The sequence below is a fragment of the Typopeltis vanoorti genome, chromosome 22 (assembly GCF_054136105.1).
Source record: "Typopeltis vanoorti isolate ZY-2024b chromosome 22, IOZ_Tvanoo_1.0, whole genome shotgun sequence".
Classification (NCBI taxonomy): domain Eukaryota; kingdom Metazoa; phylum Arthropoda; class Arachnida; order Uropygi; family Thelyphonidae; genus Typopeltis; species Typopeltis vanoorti.
The window spans coordinates 85,580,851-85,593,117 of NC_143570.1; the positions used below are offsets into that span (position 1 = coordinate 85,580,851).

The 12,267-nt window shown below is 35.7% G+C and overlaps 1 pseudogene; it reads left to right on the top strand.

Annotated features, from left to right (window-relative positions):
- LOC150094539 (MBT domain-containing protein 1 pseudogene) lies at positions 1-1,662 on the top strand (annotated as a pseudogene).
- The last annotated feature ends 10,605 nt before the right edge of the window (positions 1,663-12,267 follow it).

Consider the following 12,267-nt stretch of genomic DNA (forward strand, 5'->3'; position numbering starts at 1 on the left):
ATGGCTTCAGAAGATGAGGAAAACGAATATATTGATGTCGTAGGAATCAGTTCAGATGACGAAGACACAGGCCCTATATTTGCATCTAATATAAAGAAGACATCGCACGATGGAAGATGTATAAACCAAAGTAAGTCTCTACAAAAACCACTTGTAGTAATAAAAGGAAGCCGCGTGATTTCATGCGAACATTGTCAAAAGACTGGATTAAATCATGCATTTTTCTCAAGAGAGAAATTATATTGCAGTATGGAATGCATACCAAAGCGACCTACACGTTTTTCATCAGAATGCAGCAATGTCAAATATAATCAACACTCAGCGTTGCTTGATTGGAGATTGTATCTCTCTTCTAATCCACAATTAAGAGCAGCTCCAGTTTCTTGCTTTAAACAGTTGTCTCTTTGTAATACTTGGAACCATGTGTCAATTAATACGAAGATTGAAGTAAAGCACATAGAAATCAGCCTTAATCAAGATATTTTCCCCGATGTGTACTGGATTGCTACAATTATTAGAACGGAAGGTTTCATGGCTCAAATCCGATATGAAGGTTATGGAATAAACAGCAACTACGATTTTTGGATTAATCTATGCAAAGATGAAGTACATCATTTAGGTTGGTGTGCTTTGAATAGAAAGGCTTTGATCCCACCAGATAATCTTCAGAACAAAAGCAACGACTGGCGCAAATACTTGATACGTTTACTTGCTGAACCTACAACAATTCCGAAAAATTTTCATGCCAAAGTTCAAGAAAGCTTAAGCACCAGATTTAAAATCGGAATGAAACTAGAAGCAGTTTACAAAAACTGTATCTCAACTGTTAAATTGGCACACATTGCTGAAATTATTGGGCCTCGTTTACGTATCGCCTATGATAGTGACAATGGAATAGACGGTGATTTATGGGTTCATGCAAAAAGCCCATTAATTCATCCGATTGGATGGGCAGAGGAAGTAGGACATCCGCTGTCTTCAGATAATTTTCCCTGGCTAAAAGATGCAATCATCGCACCCTCTTCTTATTTCTGTTCAATGACCAATATAGTGTTTCCTGCTAACATAATTCAAGAAGGAATGAAATTAGAGGCAGTAGATCCACTTAGTGTTGATAGTATTCGAGTGGCTACAGTAGCAGAGGTCTTAAATAAATGTTATTTGATAGTACATTTTGACGGAGTAATGTCAGTGAATGGGTCAGATAAATTTTGCTATCATGTATCCTCTCCGTACATATTTCCAGTGGGTTTCTGCAAATTGAACAATATTAATTTAGATCCGCCTGAGGGTCGAACAGCTTTTGATTGGTATAAATATCTCACTGAAACAGAATCTCGACCCGTACCAGTTTGTGTTTTTCAAAGAAGTGTTTATAACCATGGCTTCAAAGAAGGAATGTACGTCGAGGCCGTAAATTTGCTAAACCCAAGCAGCATCCGTATAGCGAAAATTTCCAGAGTAGTAGGTCGACTACTGAAACTCCGTTTTGAGGGTTACACTGTCAACCGAGAACAATGGTGTGATTGCGAAAGTCCAGATATATTTCCTATCGGCTGGTGTGAAACAGCAGGTTACCGACTCGATTATCCTGAAGAAAAACATGCTTTACTAAAAGAAGCATCGTGCCACAGACGCGGAAGGTCAAAAGTAAAGAAATGAAAGAGAGAGAAATAAACTTATTCATCAAGTGAATGAATTACAAAGAATGAAAATGTACTTTCTTCTACTATATACCAAAAACCTTCATGGAAATGTAATATGCAATAAATTCTACCAGTGAAAAATGTTCTTCTTAGCATCACAAAGAATTTTGTGTATGTGATGTATTGCTTTTCTAATAAAGACAGATTAAAAAAAATGAATAGGAAATACTTAAATCATTCCAATTAACAATGTAAACCAATTAAAAATAATCTGCTAAAAAAATAAGTTAACGCCTTTTATTCCCGTATAGGGAGTAGGCGAGGGTTTTAGCTAAACAAAAGTTTTACAAATTATAACATCTCTAAAGTTATGGTTTTTGTTTCATGATTACTTTCAATACTGATTAGACCTAGATAAAGAAAAATTGGTGTATTTTAGATCCTTCGAACCTAAATTTAATCAGTTAATTAAATTATGCAAATCAACTAAAGTGTTTATAACTATTATAAGAAAGTAGGTAAGGATGTTTATCTCTAATTAATTTTTGGAGACTGGTTGGCAGCTTTTAATTGGCATCCAGGAAGGAGAGTACGGATGAAGACAATGGCCGCATTATTACGGTTCCTTACAATGAGTTATATACATTCGATTTTTAGGGATTGGGCCGAGGGGTTACCTAAAAAGAAAAAAGAGTTTCCATGTGACTTTAAGTAAAATTTCATGCTAGAGATTGTAATCAAATTCACAGTCTTCCTTACTTGAATTTCATATACAGTAAAATCCCTTTTTTACACTTTTCAGGGGACTGATGGAAAAAAGTGCAAATAGCAGGAAATGTAAAAAAACATTAAAAAAAAAGGCTAAAAGATGACTTACTGCCAGTATATGTGAGTCTACATACTAGATTACAAAATTTAATAACTGAAAATAAATGAATTTACAATTACTTGCACTTATCTATTTAAAAAAAACTTTCATTGTTTTTGCTTTTTTTTGACTTAGCGCCAGATTGCTTTGCATTGAGTTCAATGCTTGACTTGTTTTTTTACTATCGTGTTCAAAGTGGACACGGAGAGTCCACTTTGAACACGAAATGCCATCATTTTCGCAGAATTGCCATCTTTTCTTCTACCGAAATACATTTTCTGTCTTTTTTGTCCATGTTACTAACATGGATAATCCACCACCGCAACTTTCACACTCTAAATTACGTTCAGATATTCTGCAATATCAATTCGTACTGTGATTGAAAAATCACGGTACCGCTCATCACTACTGTACTACTGAATGCGCGCACTGTCACCGTAATGGCGGAAACGAAACTGCAGCCGAAAGCAACGCCACCTGGGAACAGAAATGCGCAGATTTCCTCTGAAAGCGATTCGAAAATCGGTATTGCCACCGAGAAAAAAAAGAAATCACGGGAAATAACGTCCACATCAAGTTGTTAATGGCGGGAAAACAACACATCGTGAGAATAGGCCTTAAGAAGGGACCAACAGAAAATGACGTAAATCGCAGGAAAACGTAAATTGCGGGAATGTAAAAACGGGGTTTTACTATATGTTCTTTATATTAAATAATAATAAAAAAAAACCATTGAGAACAACTGTAATAGTTTTTCCCTTTATATTTCCATGTTAAGATTTCCGTAGCTGAACCGATTCAGTTGTTTCTTGAATACAGCTATTTAGAGTCCTAGAGATTGTTTTTAATTTCCAGTCTTCGCTGTTTGTGTATATTCAATATGCCTATGATAATGCTAGCTTTAGCTGGCGAAACGCCAAGTTGTAACTATTTAATTTATTCGATAAATTATCTATTTTATTTCTTTTCTGCGTATTCCCCCCCCCCCAGCACGAATTTCATATTAGGAATTGAACAGAGTTTGAGATTAAAGACAGTACAATCAGCTAGCAAAGGAAGTTAATATGCCTAAACGAAGATTCTGGTGTATGTATGTATATATATATATATATATATATATATATATATATATATATATATATATATATATATATATATATATATATGCAGATGTTAAAGCAATCCAATACCTGGCTAGTAAGTCAAATGTGTCTCTTTAAGGATACAGAGAAAAATGTAAGAATGCTAAGTTAGCTAATATGAAAAAGTTAAACAGAATACTTCATAGCAAATGTTTTGGAGGCTAATAAGAAAGCCTAGAAATGAAAGTAAGTACCAGAAAAAGAAATAAGAATATAGTATCAAGAAGTCTAGAGCAATTACTTTTAAAAATTATTGGAGTAACAAGTGACAAGTCGTAGAAAATAACCACGGGGTAAGTGATCAAATATGATAATTGTATATCATATCCCAATCTGAAATATGGTAAAATAGAAGTTTTACTGTGGCTACAAGTTCATAATTCAGAAGGCTTTGTTAATACAATCCCAGATGACTGGATAAAAACTGATTCAAGTTATTATTGTATAAATTTATGAAAAAGAAAAACAAATCTAAATGTAAGAAGTATAGAGGAATTTAAAACCAAATATTCCAGAATCCTTAAGAAAAGATTAAAAATTTGAAGGCATAAGCAGTGCAGAATGAGGTAAATTTGGGGCATATAAAAGTTTTTTTTGTTTAACACCAGATCAGTCTCCAACCCAAGTCTGTGTTACTGTGAATGAAGAATACAGAAGGCATGGGATTTATATTGGTACATTGAATGTACAGTCTACAGATGGGTACTCTTGATATTGTCTACAAAGAGATGGAAAGTTATAAAATTGATATTCTGGGAATTACAGAGACCAGATGGATTAGAGAAGATCATTTCAAAAAACAGGATGGTAAGTTAGTTAATTATTCGGTAGGTGGCTCAAAGCATCATGGGGTAGCTGTGATACTGAGGAGAGTTCAGGAAAGAGCTCTTCTTTGGCTACAATCCCATTAATAACAGGATACTTTTGCATTAGACTGAAGGCTCATTCTACCAATGGGTCAATTGTCATAGTTTATGTGATCCCATGCAGATAGACCTGATGAAGAGAGTGAGAAATCCTATGAAAACCTAGAGACTGTGTTGGACTGCCTGCCGAGAAGGGATGTACTTTTTCATCTTATGGACTTTTAATGCAAAAATGGGAAAGAGTATGAGAGTGTGATGAGTTTAACACCGAAATTAGGATAGGCAGATGATTGATCAGTAATCTGAGGTATGCCGATGATACAGTACTCCTTTGAAATGATAAGGAAGAACTAAGATGAATCCTAAACAAAGCTAATGAGATTAGTAAGAACAGATGACCTCAACCCAATCCTAGCAAGACAAAGATTATGGTTCTCAAAGGGAATATAAACAGGGAAGCTCCTGAGAAACATGATTACCTTAACAGAGAAAGAACTGATGAAGTCAGCAAGTTCGAATACCTGGTCTCCATTATTAATATGAAGAATTGCTGTTCAGATGACATCACAAGAATATTAGGAATGGCTAACATAAGTCAGACTTGTCTAAAATCTGGAAGGATAGATCTATTTACAGGAACAAAGTTGAGGACTGTGAATGCAACTATTTTTCCAACACCGACTTATGGACATGAAACTTCAAAATAATAGAACAAGTAAGGATAGTATAAGAGAAACCTGCTGAATAAATGTACATGAAAAGAGTGATACTGACTGAAGCTGCATAATATTGCTTCCATCTTCTTATGGAATTCTTCCTTAATAAGATGGCACATCCATTTCACTTTCATCCTATTTGTTCATCAAACTCTGGGATACATTCAAATACAGACTCCTTGAAGCCCTTTTTCAAAGATTCCCATGCATTTGCTTATATCTTTCTCATTCAGTAACTGATACCATGGGACCAAAGATAGTATTCTCCTGAATTGGCCATAATTCTCAGCTTTGTAGTTCAGTATGTATAACCTATCCTAATGGGAACATCTATACAGTTAACTACTTCCCAGAAAAGTACAGCATGATCATTGTCACCAATTGGTGGTAAAATAGTCACATTCTTAACTGATGTTATGACCAAAATGTAACACTCTTTGAGTTTCCTCTCTCACACGCTGCTTGAGGAAGTTGTCTGCAGCAACTTAAATTCTCCTTCATTCTTATCGTGAGATTTCTCTTCTACCCAACCCAAGTTTGGATAATTTAAGTCATAACGATTACTCATTTAGTAAACATCAGAGTAATTTGGCGATGCATCATCTAGCAAGCGAACTGGTTTATAGCAACATCTCGCCATATATTTCATCTTTTTGGCATTTACTTTGCACCAGATAGCTTCAAACTCACTGCTACATGGGACATTATTATCATCATCACTGCTTTAATGAATTTTTACCCTAACTGGATTCAATCTTATTGTTAAAATAATAATCATAACGTTAAAAGTATTTTGATGGAATTCCTTTATTTGAAAGAAACATTCTATGTTTATTTATAGCTGATGCTTTTTTTTTGATGTTTATTGACTTCTTTGATAGTCCATGTCAAAAATAATCACTGAATAAAATGGTTTTTAATGGCACTTGGACATAGTAAAAAGCATAATAATTTTTATTACTGCGAATATTTTGGCTAGAAATAAACAGGCCATTATCAGTGCAACAGCATGTACATTATAGTTTCAGAAAGTGAAGCTATAAGAAAGAATGTTAATCCTATTTACAGAGCTGAGCCACATGCCACTGTAGGTAGGTTACAAAATAAAATGAGATTACGATTAATTACAATAAAGAGCCAAGAGGCTATTTTTTTCGGCGATGTAAATTAAGTTAAGGGGATAATAAATCCCTTATTATTTTTAAAGCCGAATAGGAAACTCGAAGATCGAGATCTAAGAGTTTCCTATTCAGCTTTAAAAATAATGAGGGATTTATTAATTACAATAACTTAACTTAATTACAATTAATTATTAGATCTCAAAGGAGTTAATAACTCATTGGGGGAGGTCCTCCATCACACACAAGCAGCGCTCAACATACTGTGACTTGAATGCATTTACTGTCTCCAGACTTCCAGGCAATGCATTTCAACCAGTCACAATTTTACACACAAAAAACTTACTCCTCACTCCCTTGTCCTCTTTATACAGTTTTCATGGATGGCCTCTTGTTCTCCTCATCGCCACTCATTCTATTAAAAATCTGATCCACATTAATATGATAATAACCCCTTATCAACTTAAAAGTCAGGGGTTCCCAACCCTATGCCCACGGGCACTATGGCGCCCGCCGACCAATTTGTGTGTGCCGTATAGTTTGAAATAATCACGCAACAATTCATGGCATGCTATGCGATGCGTGCGTTAATGACACATGATGAGTATTAAACGCATACAATGTAAAGTAGACGCGCATTCGGAATTGTTCATTCCAGTTAAAGAACTGGAATATCATCATATTCTCCTAATTATGAAGCTCTGGCCAATGAAATGCAATGCCAAAGATCACACTAACTTACATATATATATTTAAATTTTTATATAATGTAAACTTTTAAGTAATAAAACATTTGATTATAATGTAAACTTGGTATGTATTTATTTAACAAACGAATTAAAAAAATTTGCTTGAAAAAATAGATGGTGCCCGTCGCCCTACTGGTATTTTAGAATGTGCTCTAGGAAACAAAAAGGTTGGGAACCCCTGGTCTATATCATGTCTCTTCCCCCCACCTGCCCTTCTATCCACTGGACTCTGCAATTTGCATTTCCTTAATCAGCCTCCATACTCTACATTCCAGAGACCAGAAGCCACCTTAGTCAATTATCTATTAATCTCTTCCAACATATCTTCATCCTTTTGAAAACCCAGTGTCCAAATATGCCCACAGTAATCCATATGCAGTCTATTCAAAGCCTTATACAATGGAATCATAATATCCTTACTCCTACATATCAGTGTTCTCTGCATCATTCCCATAATGTGCTGTGGTGTTCTCACAATTTTAGCAAAGTATCCCTGAAATTTCAGTTTCTTATCCACCAACCAACACCCCCAGATCCCTCATCTCCTCTAAGATATCCCCACTAATCTTATGCTCTGCATCCCATCTGTGCTTCTCAACCTTTAAACTATGTTTAACTATGTTGAACTGGCAGCCCCATTCAGAAAGTCTATTCATGTTCCCTTGCAAGGCTATAGCATCCATCATACTACTCATAATTCTTGCCAAACTCATACCCTATGTAGACAAATATATATCACCATTCAAGCCCTTCCCAATATCATTCACATACAAATTAAACAGCAGTGGACCCAAAAACAGACCCATGGGGAACACCACTCCTCCATACACAACTTGCTGATACCTATCAGACAGCCAGTCTCCCAGTGCACTAATCTACTATCTGGCCCCCATCTGTTTCAGTTTAATTACCAGCTTGTCATGTGGCAATCTATCAAAAGATTTAATAAAATCTAAATATACCACTGTATATACTTTCCCTTTCTTCAATGCACCTGTCACTTTGTTATAGTAAGTAGACTGCTAAAACATGATCTTCCTTTAGAAAAACCCATGCTGTCCATCAAAAAGAATGTTGTTGTCATCAACCCAATTCTGAATCCTGGCCTTCACGAGCCTCTCTAACACCTCTACCACAACTCCAGACAAACCGATTGGTCTGTAATTTGAAGCCTTAACCTTACCACCCCCTTTATGAAGCCAAACAATTCCATCCTATGGGTTTACTGACATTTCATTTCATATCCAAACACAAGTGGTACAGTAGTAAGTAATTGGTACAACATTATTTACAACATATTAGGATCACTAAAAACACATGTAATAACCACAGTAATGACTATTTCATTCATAAATATTTCATCCCAAGTATCTTGGGACATCATCAGCACAGTAGTTTAAATACTAGGAATAACATACAGTTAGGGAGCATGATTAGAATGGAATCTCAGTATGCATGCAGTAACATGTTATAGAAGTAAATTAAATATAACTGAAAAAAAAAAAAAAAAATTATATATATATAAAGATTATTTTACACAATTTTGTATGACAATTTCCCATACTTGAGGAATAGTAAGAACATCACTGCGGTTTAAATTTGGTCTGTATAGTAGGGCTTCAGCACTTTCTTTATATAAACGTTCATATTTATATAAAGATCTGTGTAAAAGTTTCGACTTCTCCCAATGGATCCTACAGTTTGGATTTTGAACTCCGTGTTGGGAGAGACCAGATTTCTGGGGTTTGAAAAGACGAATGTGGTCTTGATGTTCGAAGGTGCGTTTCTAAACAGACCTACCTGTCTGACCAAAGTAAGACAATTTGCAGGAGCATGGGATATCATAAACACCAGGTAACACCAGAGGTGAGAGTTTGTCCTTAGGAGAAGGTAACAAGTTATAGATTTGATTGATAGGTTTGTAAGTAGTGGCAAAATTGTATTTCTTCATAATTTTTGAAAGACGTTCGGAGATGCCTTTGATGTAAGGTATGGGAATCCTATTGACTTCTTGTCTGGGTTGATGTGTGGGAAGGTGACTGATGATTTTTTTGAGTAGTTTTAAGATTATATCCATTTAGTATAGCTGTATTTTTGATTATTTCTAGTTCTTGGTTTAGAGAATCTTCAAAGGAGCAGAATTTGTGTGCTCTGGAAACTAGTGATTTAATGACGCCAAATTTCTGAGCTGGATGATGAGCGGAAGAATTGTGAATGTAGCCACCTGAAAATGTAGGCTTGCGATAGACAGACATGGCAATGAAACTGTCTTCTTTTCTTTAAATGTGTAAATCCAGAAAGGAGATACCCTGTGGAGATTCTTTTTCTAGTGTAAAGTTGATGTGAGGATGAAGAAGGTTTATTTTACCTAGAAATTTGGCATCATTAAATCAGTGGTTGCCAGAGCACACAAATTCTGCTCCTCTGAAGATTCTCTAAACCAAGAACTAGAAATAATCAAAAATACAGCTATACTAAATGGATATAATCTTAAAACAACTTAAAAAATCATCAGTCACCTTCCCACACATCAACCCAGACAAGAAGTCCATAGGATTCCCATACCTTACGTCAAAGGCATCGCCAAACGTCTTTCAAAAATTATGAAGAAATACAATTTTGCCACTACTTACAAACATATCAACCAAATCTATAACTTGTTACCTTCTCCTAAGGACAAACTCTCACCTCTGATGTTACCTGGTGTTTATGAGATCCCATGCTCCTGCAAATTGTCTTACTTTGGTCAGACAGGTAGGTCTGTTCAGAAACGCATCTCGGAACATCAAAACCACATTCGTCTTTTCAAACCGCAGAAATCTGGTCTCTCCCAACACAGAGTTCAAAATCCAAACTGTAGGATCCATTGGGAGAAGTCGAAACTTTTACACAGATCTTTATATAAATATGAACGTTTATATAAAGAAAGTGCTGAAGCCCTACTACACAGACCAAGTTTAAACCGCAACGATGTTCTTACTATTCCTAAAGTATGGGAAATTGTCATATAAAATTGTGTAAAATAATTATTAGTTTTTTTTTTTTTACTTCTGTAACACGTTACACATGTTTAATGAGATTCTATTGTAATCATGGCCCTAATTGTATGTTATTTCTATTATTGTTTAAACTACTGTACTGATGATTTACTTGTAATATTTCGCCCTAAGATACTTAGGACGAAATATTACAAGTAAATAATTTTCACTGTGGTTAATACGTGTGTTTTTAGTGATCAATCCACAGGGTTTCGTTATATAAAAACATATTAGGATACATTACAAATGAGAACACCTTAAATTTAATAGGCATATATACAGGGAATAATAGGTAAAATATGAAGTAAAAAGAAACTATATATTTTTCAATAAATATGGTAAGATATTCCTCCAGTATCTTGCACAATCAACTGCTCTTTCTGGGCAGGATGTAAGGTCCTCATTTATGCAAGGCAATTGAAGAAGGGGGCAAGAAAGAAGGTGTTCCTTGGACTGGGTTACCCCCCACTCACAATTATCTGGTCCAGTGAAGTACTCCCATTTGATAATGGTTTGTTTGCAGTGTCCCATGTTCTAGTTCGTAGTCTGTTGAGGCTTTTCCAAGTATTCCAGTCCAAGTGGGCACACATGGAAGATGTTTGGCTGTTGGAATACTGGTATTACTCTCGAGGTATAGTGCAACTATTGTTGAAGGCTTGTCCCTGAAGGGGTTTTTAAGTGGGTTCAACAGTTGCTAGAAAGCTATGTTGAGATCTTAGTTTTTTTGGGACTGTAGTCTGGCCAAATAGTGGGTGCTGCTCATCATTCATTTGTGTGCTTCTTTCGTCAGCTGAGAATGCATATCTTCAAACTGAAGGGAGTGCAATACCAGCCAAACTTTACAGGTTTCTTAATGGTGTTGGTTACAGGCATCCTGTAATTAAGCAGCAGCTTTCATTCAAATATTGGGTCAAGTTTTTTCAATACAGCAGGATCTGGGCCATAAAGGGCAGGCATATTCAGTAGATGAATAGCACAGGGTCAAGGTAGAAGATCTCAGTGTGCTAGGTTCTGCATCCCATTTGGAGGAAGTAAGCTTTCTTAGTATATTGTTTCTTACATAACTTTTGCCTTTGTTTTTCCCATGTGTGTTTTATATGAAAGAGTGCAATCAAGTAACACAAAGGTAGACTGGCTTCCAGGAATGTTCTATATAAGAGCCTTCCCAAGAAATTTGTATCTTTTGTTGGCTTCCTTATTGTTAAGGTGGAAAAAGTCAGTCAGGGTTTTCAAGGGATTTGGTTTTAGTTGATTACTGCTATAATATGTGGTTAAACTACTGAAGGCAAGTGATAGAATAGTTTAAATGGACTTGAAATCATTTGATTGCATAGCTATGGCAAGGTCATCAGCATAGATAAAATTTCTAGTTCCTAGAAAGACAGGGGGAGGAGATCATTGACATAGAGGTTGAAAAGTAATAGTGATAATACACTTCCCTGGGGAAGGCCATTTCGGGGGGGGGGGGGATGCTAACAGCTCTTCCCCCACCCCTAACATACTAACTTCCTATCTACAATTTTCCTCCAAATCAGTCTGTTACTTGTCAAGACTCCAACATTTCCAGATCTTATATTTCTATCATCTAAGGCACTTTGTACTGTATCAATCCACCTATATCTTGGTCTTCCTCTGGGTCATTTTCCTGCCAACTTGGCAGAGAACACTTGTTTTGCTAATCTTTCCTCGCCCATTCTGTTTAAGTGACCATACCACCTGAGATTAGCTGTGCTAACGTATTCCTGGATGCTGACAATGTCAAGTTCTTTCCTAATATCCTCGTTTTTAATATGATATTGCCATTGATGCCATCTGTTCACCTCTAACCTTTCTCAGGACTCTCATATCTGCGGTCTCTAGTCTTTGGTCAAGTGTTTTACTTCTGACCCAGCTCTCAGATCCATAAGTTAAAACTGGTTTGAACACTATCCTGTATATACAGCTAATTTAGTGTTCCGACTAATTTCTCTCTTATTCCATATGAATTTATTCAATTGACTTCCTACTATACCAGCTTTGTTGATTCTGTTGTCTATTTCCATATTTAATTTACCATCATCATTAAAAACCGTGCCTAAGTAGCTGAAATGTTTTACTTGTTCCACAGGTTCTCCATTCACAACA